The sequence below is a fragment of the Bombina bombina genome, chromosome 1, assembly GCF_027579735.1.
Source record: "Bombina bombina isolate aBomBom1 chromosome 1, aBomBom1.pri, whole genome shotgun sequence".
Lineage (NCBI taxonomy): Eukaryota > Metazoa > Chordata > Amphibia > Anura > Bombinatoridae > Bombina > Bombina bombina.
The window spans coordinates 1,390,030,211-1,390,043,958 of NC_069499.1; the positions used below are offsets into that span (position 1 = coordinate 1,390,030,211).

A 13,748-nucleotide genomic window follows, 5' to 3' on the forward strand; every position below is an offset into this window, starting at 1 on the left:
CATATATGTGTAGCCACCAATCAGCAGCTAGCTTCCAGTAGTGCATTGCTGCTCCTGAGCCTACCTAAGCATACTTTTCAACAAAGGATGCCAAGAAAACAAAGCTAATTTGATAATAGAAGTAAATTGGAAAGTCATTTAAAACTGCATGTTCTATCTGAATCATAAAAGTTAAATTTTGACATAACTGACCCTTTAATTGAAGACCATACCTAGGTAGCTTTAGGAGCATGCACTTGTCTAGAAAAATGCAGCAGTGTTTCCAACAATATATAACGTATATGCTCTTTCAATTATAAAAGTGTAATTTTTTACTTAAAGGGACATGAAACCCAACATTTTTCTTGCAAGATTCAGATGATTCTTGGTATCTTTTGTTGAAAAGCATTCCTAGGTAGGTTCAAGAGCTGGGAGCTAGCTGCTGATTGCTGGCTGTACATATCTGCCTCTTGTCATTGGCATACCAATTGCTGTCAGCTAGCTCCCAGTGATACGTTGCTGCTCCTTCAACAAAGGACACCTAGTGAATGAAGCAATAATGATAATATAATTAGATTGTAAAGTTTTTTTTTTAATTTGTATGGTCTATCTGAATCATGAAAGAAAAAAAAGGGCTTTATGTCCCTTTAACTGTCCAAATACCAAGAAAATGAGTTTAATTTAATAGCAGAAGTACAGTAAATTGGAAAGTTTTTTTAAATGTTTAATAATGTGCAGTAAAATAAATATATATATATATATAATATAATATACAACATTCTTATTTCTCATCATTATGCTGTAATCTAACTCTGAAAATTGTTTTTTTTGTATGCATACACTAAAAATACTTTAATACCCCTTTAAAGTCCTAAAATTGAAGTTATTACTTGATACCATCTTCCTAAGCTACTAATAAATAAATCAGGAACATAGCAAGTTACAAATCTAGGTCACATAATAGGCATGGCCCTTAGGAAAATGATATATTATATTCTTATGTAACTTCTTATGCAACTGTAAAGTTTTCCGCAGTAACTATCAATATTTTCAATGCGCTATGTTTTGTTTTCTTTTGATTGCTCCAGATCTGTTGCTTGATCACACATGGGTAACCTTGCATGGAATATTCCAAATTCACAGGGTATATAAGAACACGGTGTGCTGCTCGTAGCCCTTATCAGTATGAGGGATCTGTTCTCGGCATACATTTGTTTTCTGGTTCAACTGATGAAGAAGTTTGTGATGCCACATGCTCCCCTGCAATAGTCTATTTAGTTTGTAAGCTTTTCTAGGCACTGGGAATTCTGTTTGTATCTATCCCATGTATTTCTCGTTCCCAGCTTAACTTTTATTTTCTGTGAATTAGGGTGGAGGAGACTACACAGAGTTTCTTCAGCAATCATTTAGTAAATATAAATAAATAATAATCTGCAACTTAACCATAGAATTTATTTGAAAACTGTGGTTTTGGGTTCAAGCTAAAACAATTCTCCGCTCTTCAGGAAGCTATGTGACTTTAAAGGGATAGAAATGTCAAAATTGACATTTGCATAAATGCATTTCAATTTGAAATCAAAGCATTTTTGCAATATACTTTCATTAACAAAAATGCTTCTAATAAAAATGATTACTGTTCTGCGGCATACGCACATATCCCGTGCAGGTCTGCGTACCAGTATTCAAGCTCAGAGAGCTGAGGATGGTGTGTGTTGCCTCTGTGAAGGCGTAATTTGTGTCATAAAAACCATCACTGCCTCTCTGAGAAGGTGTGGCATTTGAATACTGGTGCACGGGCTCTCACGGGATATGTGTGTAATAACTTTTATTAGAAGCATGTTTGCTAATGGAAGTATATTGCAAAAAAATGCTTCTATTTCACATTGAAATGCACTCATGCACTTTCAATTTTGACCGTTCTATCCCTTTAAGATCACACGTAAAACTTTCTAAAAAATAGATATCCCTTAAAGGGACACTAAACACTACATACATTTCATGCATTTATGTTTAATGTCCCTTTAAAGTTTGAATATTATTTGTGACTCTGTGCTGATCTGAACTCCTGTCCTACTAGAGGAAATAAAACATTTTTAATGACCCTGAAACCAATTACCAGCCCCTGGCTGCATTTTGGAATTAAAAAGTGAATCCTAAATAATTTTATCATTACAAGGAAATATTTGAGCGATACTGGCTTTCTTTTAAATCTACCATAATAATTGGATTATATTTATTGTATTATTAGATGTAAGGGTACATTTTAAAAGCTGCCACCAGATTCTAGTAAAATTAATTTTCTAAAATGCACAGGTTTGGTAGTGAATATATTAAGTATTTCAACATACAAAAATATATTTAGTCCAATTAACTGCCATGATTTTCCTAGGTAATTGTTGATGTGGAAGATTTAGCGTACAACATAGCTCCGTTGGATGAGATGCTAGCACTGCAAACCATAGCCCACGGAGAGTATGCTAATTCATGCCAAGAGTTTACATACTTTAGGAATGAAGTGATTTGTAAAACTAGGCATGGGTTTATAATATTCCCAGGGCATAGCATGGATCACTTCCTGAAGGTCTATTAAAATATCAAGTAACATAAAGCTTTCTAGTTTAATAACAATGTGCTGCCCTAGGCAATGGCAAACAGGTATATTTATATGCCTGTAGGTTGTGTGCACTCACATGCTCCAACAGAGTGTTTGCAGTAATATATGCACACCACCACTGGCACTCTGATCATGGTATGTGACATACGGCATCATAGGTCAGTAAAAAATAACAAAAAAGCAGTGATGATCATTTTTACTAAAAACGTTTTAACAAATACAGGTATATAACAAAAATAGCAAAGCAGGAGGGGGGCCCAGTACTACAGTAGGTTGATTGCATCTGGAGGAACTGTTGGTGCATCTGGAAGAAAGTTTACATGGAGGGTGTATGTCTGTTTATGTATCTATGTATGCATGTATGAGTGTGTGTATACATGCAGGTGTAAGTATGTGTTTATATGCATGTATGTATGTGTGTGCATATCTCTGTCTCTTACTCTTCCCCCTCCCTGTTTTCCACATTTTTGTCTCTCCCTCCTCTTTTTCTCTCCCACTCTCTTCCCTCACTGTTTCTCCCACTCTCTTCCCCATCTCTGTCCAGGGCCGCCACTAGAAATTTTGGGGCCCCTTACTTAGCCATTGATCAGCCCCCCCCCCCCCCCTTTGACATGTGCAATTTTTGACAAGTAACTAAAACATATATGCACTTTATTCTTAAGTGTAATCAAACTTGGAAATGTTGTAAAGGTAGTAACACACAAACACAGAAACACACAGTCACACTCATACTCTGAAACACACACTCACACATAAGGATTCACATATAGACACTCTAGCAGACACCCAAACAGACACTCAGCACTTGTTTACATTGACCTGACAAGTAATGAGGTAGACTACAGTTTTGTCAAAAGAGGAGATTTACAATACAACATATGGAGTTCTGATTATCTTTTTGTCAAGGAAGATGCCAACTAAATGATGACAACAGCATGCAGTGGCTGAAAGGAAGGGCCCTGAATGGCCTAAACAATAATTTAAGGGTTAAGTGGTGGATTGGTGACTTCCGGAAAGGTCTAATTAGTCTCAAAGTCTGTAGAAAGATGTGAATAATCAGTAGTAAGTAAATGTACTTAAAGGAACAGACAATGGACACACACGCACACAAACACAAACTTGCACATACACCCAAGGAAACACCCACAGAGACAGCCTCAGAAAACACACAAAGACATACACACACAGATATACACCCACAGAAAACACACAAAAACATACATACACACACACCCTCACTGAGACATCCACAGAAAACACACAAAGACATACACACACCATCACAGAGACACCCACAGAAAATGCACAAATACATACACACACACACACCCTCACAGACACCCACAGAAAACACACAGACATATGCACACACCCTCACAGAGACTTTTACATAAAATACACAGACATACGTACACACACACACAGCCTCACAGAGACACCCACAGAAAAGGCACAAAGACATATGCATATACACTCACAGAGACATTCACGGAAAACAGACACACATACACACACCCTCACAGAGACAGCCACATAAAACACACAAAGACATACACCCACCCTCACAGAGACATCCACAGAAAATAAACAAAGACACACAGACACCCACAGAAAACACACAGGCATATGCACACACCATCACAGAGTCACCCACAGACATATGCACACACCCTCACAGAGACATCCACGGAAAACACAGACACACATACACAAACCCTCACAGAGGCATCCACAGAAAATACACAAAGACAAACATACACACACACACACTCACAGAAACACCCACAGAAAACACAGACATACATACACATACACACAGAAAATACACAAAGAAATACGCACACACCCTCACAGAAAACACAGACATACACACACACACACCCTCATAGAGGCATCCACAGAAAATACACAAAGACATACATACATACACACACAGAAAATGCACAAAGACATACACACACACCCTCACAGAGACATCCACAGAAAATGCACAAAGACATATACACACACCCTCACAGAGAGACCCACAGTAAAAACAAATACATACACACTCATAGAGGCACCAACAAAAGCACAAAGACATAAACACAGACACCCACTGAAACACTCACAGGAGATAAAATTTCTGCACATTGCCATCCCCTAAATCAACAGTGTGTGATACGCATAATAAAACAATAGCAGAAATTAAGAGATCACTTTTCAAAGAATAATATTTGTAAATGTGCAAACAAAAATACTTCTGTGAATTCAAAATTGTACATTAATGATCTGTCAGAATGGGTAGATGAAGAAAAGTACTTTTGAAAGGTTGACATATGTTTGCCCCCCCCCCCCCCATTTTTCCCAACAAAGAGCACCACTTCAATTCTGGTGTGCAAATGTTCCCATCTGTCAGCTGTACTTATGGATTTTGAAAGTGCTGTACTCTATATGGTCTTGGTGGAACCATAAGCTGTGGTACTCAGTCTCATACCATTAGATCTGGTTAAATGCAGGATTTAGGATTGTTTGTATGTATTTCAAAATTAAGTCAGCTGTAGTGTAAACTGAACAGTGTCAAGTTAAACTGTCTCCTTTCAAACACTGAGCAATCTTAGCCTGAGAGTATAACATTTTAAGCAGATGTAAAAATCATAGATCAAATGCCTCCTCGCATATGGAAAGTCCTTGCATAAAGGGGCAGTATACGGGAATGTTATTGAAATATATATATATATATAAATTAAAAAAAAATCATATCTTCACAAGGGCACCTACCCTTTGTGTATTGAGGAGGAAACATTTCTGCATGGTTTTAAATATAGAATTTCTACAGCATTGTCAAATAATTATAAATACACTGCTGCATATTGTTAAAAAAAAATAAAAGTGTTTTTATGGACCCCTGGTCCCATCATACAACTACCACACTGAAGTTACAATCCGAAATTGCACAAAGAAATAAAAAAACATTTACTAAGTAAGTCCTACCTCCTCTGCAAATGAAAGTGATCTGCCGTCTGACTCAGGCATACACTGTACAAACTGAAGTGCCAAGTCTGTCTCACACTGTGCATAGTGGTCTAGTGCACACTCAGAAATCCTCTCAAATGCTACTTCTTGAAATAACATTTCCCGTGCTCAATAGCCACTCTGGTGGATGCCAAAATTAAAATATATATATATATATATATATATTTTTTTTTTTTAAATAATAGTTGTGCTTGCCTCATGGGGCCCCCTGGCCCAGTGGGCCCTTGACAGAATTCACCCCTTGGCGGCCCGTCTCTCCCGCTCTCTTCCACTTCTCTGTCTCTCCATTTCCTTTCTCTCTCTGTCTCTTCCTCTTTGTGTGAGTGTGTATGTGTGTATATCTCTCTCTCTGACTCTCGCTTCCCCCTCTCTGTCTCTCCCTTTCCTTCCTCTCTGTCTCTTCCTCTTTGTGTGAGTGTGTGTATATATATATATATATATCTCTCTCTGACTCTCGCTTCCCCCTCTCTGTCTCTCCCTTTCCTTACTCTCTGTCTCTCCCTCTCTGTGTGGGTGTGTATGTGTGCATATCTCTCTCTCTCTCTCTGACTCTCGCTTCCCCCTCTCTGTCCCTCCCTTTCCTTACTCTCTGTCTCTCCCTCTCTGTGTGGGTGTGTATGTGTGCATATCTCTCTCTCTCTCTCTGACTCTTGCTTCCCCCTCCCTGTATCTGCCTCTCTCCTACCTCTCTTCCCCATCTCTGTATCTATCTCTTCCCCTCTCCCATCCCTCTTTTCTCTGTCTCTCTCTCTCCCTCTCTGTCTCACCCTCTCTTCCCCCTCTTTATGGTATGAGTGGGGGGCACAGATAAAGGTCTTGCCCCCTGGAGCCTCATGCCCTTGCTACGCTTCTGAGAGCTGATTCTGACACTGGATGTGTTGCCTGCAAACCATAGCAGTACCTATGCTAATACTTGCCATGTAAACATATTCATGGACTTAGAACATTGCCAGGGCCTAGCTTGAACCAGTCATTGATAATGCCATACACGCCACTGAAACAGTTATAGCTATAGACTAGAAGCATTTTTGCCAATATATTGTACTAAATGCACCAATGGTTTCTCCTGCACCTCTAATTTTAGGTCAGACGGGTCCTGATAAACAGGTTGCGCAGAAGAGCTGGAGCAAGCGAGGCTTACTCTAAATGAGGTGCGTACTACTACTGTTGGCTGGCTGTACAGTCAGGTGACATCAAATAAAAAAACAAATGTTAACTGGTTGGTTGACCAGGGGAGCCAGGATACAAACACATATGGGGCTAACAATCCGTAAGAAATCATTTAGAAGCTCATTGAAACACAGTAAGTAAACTTTAAAAACAAACCAAACAAAAGAGAGACAGCACTTTTACCATCACTAGTCAACTAATCAGCAAAACCATAAAAAGGTGGAAAATAAATAATAAAAGTATATTGTAAAACTGTTTTACTGCACATAATGAAACCCAAAACATGTATTTTGTGATTAAGACAGAGCACACAATTTTAAAAAAGTTTACAATTTACTTCTATTATCAAATTTGCTTTGTTCACAGGCTATTCTGTGTTGAAGAGATACCTAGGTAGGCATCTGGCGCACTACATGGCAGGAAATAGTGCTGCCATCTTGTGCTCTTACAAATGGGTAACATTCTTGCATAATTGCTGCCATATAGTGCTTTAGAAATGGGCTGGCTCCTAAGCATGCGTGTCTGCTTTTCAACAAAAGATACCAAGAGAACAAAGAGAAGTTTTTACCGTCCCTTTAACTTAACTATATTGCACACTTTCATTGTTTGCACCTAGAAACAGAATTTCATTGACTCATTTAAATGTGTCCCTAATTGGTATCATATGATTCTCTTAAAGACACTTAATTAAATGGTCATATTGGGTGTGCTTTGTACTTTTTAACCAGCTGACTTGTTTAAATAAAGTTTTTGTGATTTTTCTAATAAATTGATAGCTGATGATGACAGTACTGGAGTTTTCTTGAAATATTGATCTAAACAGAGATTTGCTAAATGATTACATTGAAGTTCTTGCAAACTGAAATTTTTAGATATCATATTCAAAATTATTCCTTTTTCCATATAAAAGAGAGTATTTATCAATTTTACTTTGTTTTCTTGTTATACTTTGTTGAAAAGCTGAAAGGTAAGTTTCAGGAGTGTGCACGTGTCTACAGTACTATATGGCAGCAATTTTGCAACAGTGTTGTACATTCAGGGCTGTCTTTAATATTGATTGGACCCTGGCAAAAATTTTCTTGGGGCCCCCCACCCCATGCAATTTTGATCTCCACCCCAACATCCCAAAAAACAACTAAATCAATTTTTTTTATTATTATTAGCCCAGCGGTGGATCATCCACTGCTGGGCTAATCATTTAAAAAAAAAAAATGCAATATGTGAAAGTGGACCTAAGCAGTACTAATAAGTAAATAAATATATAAATTCCTCCATTGTGGATTCATTTAATATTCTTTTGAATGTGATTCTGGTGTGAGGTTAGCTGGTTAAAGAGATTTAGGGCAGTCAACAGGAGCAAAGCAAGGTAAAGGAGGAAGCATGGAGGTGCAGACAAATATAAGTTTACTGACTGGAACAGCAGAACTACTATGGGAAGCTGTAAAATCTGAGACAGAGAGAAAATAAAAACTATAAAAATAAACCTTATATTAATGTGTGAAGTATCAGAATGACGCTATACATCAGCCACACCAGCACATGTCGCTTCTTTGCTAGGAACAAGTTCCCTCTCACCCTGAACTAGACAATGCTGCATGGGGAGGGGCGTGTGTGCACTCACTTATTCTTCCCACTGACACCTTTCTACAAAGCACTATTCTCCTAACAAACTCAGCTAGTTGATCTTAGGGCCACTGCAGAAAGAGCAGGGCTAAGGGGACCCGTAGACTGGATGCTGTCTGTCCAAGGCTGCATGGATACAGTGTGAGATGAGTCACACAGCCTCAAGACTGAAGAGAGCAGTGTATGCAGCTGCACAGATGCTCAAATCCTCATGTGCCTGCCGCTCCAGCTTTCTGCTGCATGCGCCTACAGTCAGCCCTACCCAGAAACAATCCCCACCACCAGAGCAGTTACCTGGTAACAGTGGTAACCCCAGTAGGACCTTTTCTGATGCAGTGGGAAATGGCTGGATGCCGAGTTAGGGCTTAGCATTCAGTGCTGCACAGTGCACATCTAAAACAGCACATGGCACTAGCTTGGCATGTCACATGAAACCGGCACGGTCTGGCACAGTTTTTTTTAAAAAATATAAGCAGAGTACTTTTGACTGTGACAGTATTAGGATTGAATGTGTGTGTTCCCCATGTCACATCAGCAGTCTGGTATGAACAATAAAAAAAAAATATATATATATATATATATTTTTTTTTTATTTTTTTTTTAGGACTCTTGGGCCCCTCAACAGAGACTGGGCCCAGGGCAGCTGCCCCTTTTGCCCTGTGTTAAAGACGGTCCTGTGTACATTAGCAAGAGCACTATTTCCTGTCATGTACAGATATGTGCATGTTACCTATCTAGATATCTCTTCAACAAAGAATAACAAGGGAAGGAAGCAAATTTGATAATAGGAGTAAATTGGAAACTTTTTAAAAATTGTATTCTCTATCTGAATCATGTAAGAAAAAAAATGTAGTGGATATTCCAGAGCTGAATAAACCTTTTTCTGTAGAAGTTGTACCTAGATATTTTGATAGTTTAACGTTAAACAATATTCTTTTAATCCTCCAGCATTCTGCATTGGGAGCTTATATAATTACTTAGAACCAGAATACCAACATTCATAGCTGTGTATTGATAACACCACCATGCAGGTCTGTGATAGCATTGCCTCTATCATATCAGGGTGTGTTTAGACTAAACATTAGCAGGTGAAGTTTGATAGACAAAGGTCTGATACAACTAGGGATGTGCATTCGGAGTATAGGGGTGAAAAGAAATGCAGAAGCTGGCAGCAATTTTTAGAGCCTTGTTTCTTCTTGTCAAGGGGCAAAAGCCATATCTTAGTGTGTTACATATTCACAAGAAGAAATACGGCTCCGAAAATTGCTGAATGCAGCTTGCGGCCGCCATCTTCAGCATACCTTTTCGCCTAATACTCCGAATGCACATCACTACTGATAACTATTATACGTAATCACTAAGCTGCCAATGAGAGCTGCAATTTATCTCTAGCAGCCAATGGGTTAAGAGGAAGAGCACACAAATGAAAAAGTAATGTTTTGGCTAACGCAACTAGCAATGCTTGGGCAATCAGTGGCAGTAAACTCATAATAATCTGCAAATGTTTAGCCATGGTCATTTGTACCATACCGCCCACATCTATGTATCATGGACGAAGGGACCTCAGTGTTCTGAAAGTTTGCCGTTGTATTCCCTATTGGTTAGCTATTAAATGTATCACATGTACATCACTTATTATTTTTTGCTAAAGGAATTTTAATTTCCTTGAATTTCACTCCCTAAAGGGACAGTTATAAAAGCACGGGTCTTGCCACGAGCGGCAAGACCACGCTATTGAAAAAGTCACCCCCATAGAAAGACAAGCAACGTACAGGGGTTAATATACTCTTGTTTGCAGGAATTATTTTTCAATAGTTGAACTCCCCCCTAGCACTTGTCTTATCTACAGGAGCCAATCCAAACTCACTACTGAAGTAGGCACAGCTAGTCACTGTCATTTTGTTAGTTTCTTATCTGATAAAATCCTCTGAGGATATGTAGTAGGGTTGGGTTTGTGGTGCCTGCCATGTGCACTACCAGTCCTCAATATTTTATATTACACTCTCAAGAGTTTTAAAGGGATAGTAAACACAGAAAAAGTTATAGTTTAAAAAGATAGATAATCCCCATTTATCATTCCCCAGTTTTCCATAACCAACCTTGTATCAAAGCTTATGCAAACTGCCTCCTTGTTCAGATCTTTTGACAGACTTGCATTTCAGGCAATTAGTGCTGACTCTTAAATAACAACATTAACTAATGCTCTCTTAGCTGTGAAAAACTGTTAAATGCATTTAGATAAGAGGCGGCCTTCAAGGGCTTAGAAATTAGCATGAGTCTACCTAGGTTTAGCTTTCTAGAATACCAAGAGAACAAAGCAAATTTGATGATAAAAGTAAATTAGAAAGTTGTTTAAAATTACATTCCCTATCTGAATCATGAAAGTTTTATTTGGACTTTACTATCCCTTTAACTTTTCTATAGCCCTTCAACACATTTTATCTTTCTCTCCCCATTGTTACTTCCATTCCCATCTAAGTCGCCTTTTTCTTGTTTGTTTCAACCTCTCCTCATCCTTCATCTCTCTACCTCCTCACACACATAATTTCCTCTTTTTATCCCTGTGCATCATCTCCACAAACCCAAACCAGCGTAGTAAAGTAAGTCTTGGTTCTCCTGTCTGTAAAGGGTGATGGGATTGTACACAGGATGTTTAGAAGTGATGCATAGGATTAGATGCATAATAACCTGCTGACATCTCTTATTGGTGCTGTTTGCATCTACCAAGTGACTCCTCACTCCTCTCAGTTATATCAAGTAAAATACTTCCAGATAAGACTTGCTGATACCACAGCAATTATAGCACCAACAATAAAACGTTTTGTTGCTCTATGAATCCAAATTCAAAATTCAAAACCACACATACATAAATATTTTTTTATATACCAGTTTGCTCACATTACTGCTAAATAAGTAATTAAATTAATTGCATCTTTACTCTGAATCTTTGTATTATTCTACATATCCCCATAGAATTACACATTTGTATAGCTTATACATTTGGCAACCAGAGGGTTAATTACTACAAGTATATTAGTGTACCAGAGCATATAGTGTAATGACAATCAGCAAAGCCACACAAGTATATTCAGAGAGAGGCTAAACTAATGGATATAATCTGTCAACATAAAAATATCTAAACATTGTGCAAAACATTGTGATACATAAGATAATGTTATATCCTCAGTGGCAATGTATTATGTGCCAGCTATTGGCACGTTGGGCTGGCTAGTTTCTGAGCTACACTATTTATAAAATACAGCTTTGTAACATACTCAAGAGTTATGAGCTTCAGTGGTATGAGTGAGATTTTCCATATAGCAGCAAGTAGGTAAATCTTGACAGTGGCCAAAAAACGGAGCTCCTGATTATTATTTTTCTTAATGCCACAGGATTGGATATTAATCTCTAGCTTTACTTCACTGACCCGCACTATTGGCTGCAGTGGAACAGCAAGGGTTACCATGCCAAAAACAAAAGAGCTATTTTATTAGCAAGACGCGCATAAGATAGAGCTCACCTCAGGCCTGCCTTGTCATATCAATCAATCACAAGCAGGATCAGTGACAGACTTATAACAGATTTCACAGCTTCTCCTCTCGATATCTAACTTGTTCTCATCATGTGTACGGAATGTGAACTTTGGACAAAAAGGTAAGAAGCTGCAAAATGTGGGAGGGGAAATATAAGCAGGTAGAAAGAAACAATGGAAACTTTTTTTTTTATTTTAACAGTTATTGACACTCATTTGCCTTCATAAATAAAGTTATTTAAAAAAAAAAACACAAAAAACAAACAGTTATTCTGAATAATTATTTTGGGTTAAATACAACAATTTACTTAAAAATCAGGAAAATGTCTGAAACATAAAAGGTCTAAAAGATATTTTACCTTTATCTTTCTAGAGCTAGATGTAGACCCAAATTCTGTTAGAGCAAATACAGCATACATATTAAAGGGATATGAAACCCAATTTTTTTAATTTCATGATTCATATAGAGCATGCAATTTTAAGCAACATTCTAATTTACTCCAAATATCACATTTTCTTCATTCTCTTGGTATCTTTATTTGAAAATGCAGGAATGTAAGCTTAGGAGCTATACAATTTTTGGTTCAAACCTGGGTAGCACTTGGTGATTGATGGCTACATTTAGCCACCAATCAGCAAGCACTACCCAGGTGTTGAACCAAAAATTATTGGTGTTGAAGGGAAAGAAACAATGGAAGGAAGGTACAGCCGCACACCCCTCTTAGCCTTGATTGGTCCATGTTTTATGGGTTTAAAAGCTTGTTTGTTTTAATGTTGTGTTAGCTTGATAAAGGGTCAGGAGCCCTGAAACATTGCTGTATGCTACATTAATGATCTTCACTTTCTTTGTATTGGAGGGTGCAGCTTATTTTTCATTGGATGACTTCAGGGTTTGGGGAAGACCCAGAGTTTTAGCACCCTGCAACATGCTACTTTGAAATTTGTATTTACAGTTGGAGTGCAGGTCTGAACTGTGTTTTATTTATTTATTACCACCTCTATTGGAAGTCTGTTGTATAAATCAAACAGCCTTTCTGTAAATAAGTGACTTCATGACAAGAAGTTTTTTAATCTAGAAGTATAATATCATGAGATCCTATAATAAAAATAAAATAAAAGTATGATGTAGTGGTATTATATAAATGCTAGAGGAATGTGAAGCAGGGGTAACAGGTTTGCTAATTGTCAGCCTGCCCGCCAGCAATCTTGATTGGTTAATCAGAACCAGATAGAATTTAATTTTAATATAATTGATATAATTATAACATATGGGATAAAAAAAATATAAAATAAAAATAATATTTCCAATACCCTATTGTCCCTTCATCGTGCCCAGAAAAAGGTAACAAATTTCCGACATGCGTTTCACCTTTCCAGGCTTTTTCAAGGAACATTTGTTAACTTTACTTGGGCACCGTGAGTGGACAATAGGGTATTAGAAATATTGTTTATCCTCTTTTGTTTAGGGAATTTGATAGAATATACGTACCGTTTGTTTCCTGGTGTGCCTATAATTAAGTTTTATGTTATTTTAATAAATACATTTGGAAAATGTACCGGAGGTGCTGCTGTTTGTGTGCCTAACATAATATTTGTAATATGATTGAGCTCACTTAAAGCTTAGAACCACTTGTTTGCTGAAAAAAAAGGAAGGATTTGAGGACAAAGTCTGGGACAGTGTGTCCACCATTTCGTGATACTTTATCACTAAAATTCACAATTATTTTTTAATTTTTATTTTACATAGTAGATGAGGTTGAAAAAAAAGACAGAAGTCCATTGAGTTCAACCTATACAAATTTTAATATACATACA

At 37.6% G+C, this 13,748-nt stretch overlaps 1 protein-coding gene across 4 annotated transcripts in view; it reads right to left on the bottom strand.

Annotated features, from left to right (window-relative positions):
• NR1I3 (nuclear receptor subfamily 1 group I member 3) overlaps positions 1-13,748 on the bottom strand; it is a 174,768-nt gene that overhangs the window by 142,334 nt on the left and 18,686 nt on the right. For 2 of the 4 annotated variants that reach the window (XM_053704666.1, XM_053704670.1), the window contains exon 2: positions 11,922-12,063. The exons of the other annotated variants lie outside the window; for them this stretch is intronic. The gene's annotated coding sequence lies outside the window, so the exon portion shown is untranslated. The remainder of the gene's footprint in view (positions 1-11,921; positions 12,064-13,748) is intronic. 4 annotated transcript variants of the gene reach the window in all.